The following is a 2,751-nucleotide window of genomic DNA, read 5'->3' as shown; positions in this document are numbered from 1 at the left end:
ACTCCCATGAAAGATACATGTAGCACGCAAATTAATACATTGTATCAATTTTGTCGTTCCCCATACCCCGCGTTTTGTTGACGCCCACACATACCATACATTCTTTACCCCCTCCCCCATTGACTCCCTCCCCCTCCCGGAGTCCAATGGTTAAAGCGAGAGATGAGAATTGACAGGTCAGGATGTAAAGGATAGGCAGTTCTGTTAGATAAGCAAAATACTGTAACATGTCATTGGTTTGTGCCTCACTAACATGAATAGTCAAGACAATGCCGTGTCTAGGGTGTTTTTAAAAAGGGACAGGGATAGAGATAGGAAGGATATAGGAGGTTAGACATTGTGACCTATTGTAGGCTATTTCCTCCAGCTCCTGTGATGATGTAGACCTAAGGACGGTGGGAGTAGAAACTAAATATAGACTGTTCTATGATCACTAAAAAGTGCACTCTAAAAGTCCAATCTGTAATGGGAGGGTATATTCACCTCAGACCTCACTGCACTCAGACCACCTTGAATGATTTACTAGGCTAGAGGAAACCATTACGAATGCACCTGATATTTATCAACAATAAGCATCTTTGCAGTGGCGGAAAAAGTACCCAATTATCATACTTGAGTAAAGGTAAAGTTACAGTACCTTAATAGACTCAAGTAAAAGTCACTCAGTAAAATACTACTTGAGTAAATGTATAAAAGTATCTGGTTTGAAATATACTTAAGTATCAAATTAAAAGTAAACACTATAAATCAGAAGGCAAGATTGTCTTGTAATTGTTTATTTACAAATAGCCCGAGGTCCTTCACAGTTTTATTTGAGACGACTGTACAACCATTAAGATTAATTGTCAGATTCAACAGAAGATCTCTTTGTTTCTTGGGACCTAGAACAAGCATCTCTGTTTTGTCCGAGTTTAATAGTAGAAAGTTTGCAGCCATCCACTTCCTTATGTCTGAAACACATGCTTCTAGCGAGGGCAATTTTGGGGCTTCGCCATGTTTCATTGAAATGTACAGCTGTGTGTCATCCGCATAGCAGTGAAAGTTAACATTATGTTTTCGAATAACATCCCCAAGAGGTAAAATGTATAGTGAAAACAATAGTGGTCCTAAAACAGAACCTTGAGGAACACCGAAATTTACAGTTGATTTGTCAGAGGACAAACCATTCACAGAGACAAACTGATATCTTTCCGACAGATAAGATCTAAACCAGGCCAGAACATGTCCGTGTAGACCAATTTGGGTTTCCAATCTCTCCAAAAGAATGTGGTGATCGATGGTATCAAAAGCAGCACTAAGGTCTAGGAGCACGAGGACAGATGCAGAGCCTCGGTCCGATGCCATTAAAATGTAATTTACCACCTTCACAAGTGCCGTCTCAGTGCTATGATGGGGTCTAAAACCAGACTGAAGCATTTCGTATACATTGTTTGTCTTCAGGAAGGCAGTGAGTTGCTGCGCAACAGCCTTTTCTAAAATTTTTGAGAGGAATGGAAGATTCGATATAGGAAGATTCTGTAAAGTACAGATACCCCCAAACACTACTTAAGTAGTACTTCAATGTTACTTTAGTTCCTTTACACCACTGCATCTTCGAATATTCAACACTATCTGTACCATTCAGTGGTATTTTGTTGAAGACAGTCTCATTCATGTATGTTAAAATGTGTATATACACATTTTAACATATATATATATATACGCACATATATATTTATATATACAAATATATATACTGTATATACACATTTGAACACATACATTGCCTTCAAAAAGTATTCATACCAGTCAATCACCACCTTCCGGAGACACCTGAAACCCCACCTCTTCAAGGAATACCTAGGATAGGGTAAGTAAGGGTAAGTAATCCTTCTCACCCCCCTTCTCTCCCCCCACCCCAACAAGATTTAGATGCAAGTGGCTGTTCCACTGGGTGTCATAGGTGTTTGCACCAATTTGTAAGTCGCTCTGGATAAGAGCGTCTGCTAAATGACTTAAATGTAAATGTAAATACCCTTTTACTTTTTCCACATTTTGTTGTGTTACAGGCTGAATTTAAAAAGATATGTTCTTGTCACAGGTCTACTACACACAATACTCCATAATGGCAAAGTGCAATTATATTTGTTGAAATTATGACAAATGAATTAAAAACCAAAAGCTGAGATGTAATCAGTCAATATAAGTATTCAACACCTTTGTTATGGCAAGCCAAAATAAGTTCAGGACTAAACATTTGCTTAACAAGTGCTTCGTGTTGAAAGATGAGTTATTACCTGACATCCGATTGGTTACTGGCATTTAAATGCCCTTTCCGACAAACTGATTAGTTAAAAGGCCTCAAGCAGCACTTCCTTGTTTGAAAATATCTCCCGCGAACAATACACGTAACAAGAGACAAAATTAGAAAATCTCGAAGAATATACCTACAGTATGTGAATACAAATATGCGATCTCAGTTCGCCAATGCTAGAAAAGCAGTGAATGAAAGAAAAAATGTGCCTGATCCGCCGATCGAGGCAGTGGCAGTACAGATAGATGAGGAAAAGGAGGTAGCCCGCGGCAGCCCGTTGAGACGAAGATGACGATTAGAAGCGATCAACCAGAAACAGCAAACAGCCAACAGTGACTTTTATTCCATATGTCTCAAATAAACCAACTTGTACATGATTTGATTTGCCCTAAGTGTCTAAACACTGGACTGAAAATCGCCATAGACTTCACCAACCAGTGATTCTTTAATTATGTCAT

Source organism: Oncorhynchus keta, chromosome 30 (assembly GCF_023373465.1).
Source record: "Oncorhynchus keta strain PuntledgeMale-10-30-2019 chromosome 30, Oket_V2, whole genome shotgun sequence".
Taxonomy (NCBI): Eukaryota; Metazoa; Chordata; class Actinopteri; order Salmoniformes; family Salmonidae; genus Oncorhynchus; species Oncorhynchus keta.
The sequence above is the reverse complement of the archived record's forward strand: the minus strand, read 5'-3'. Positions refer to the sequence as shown.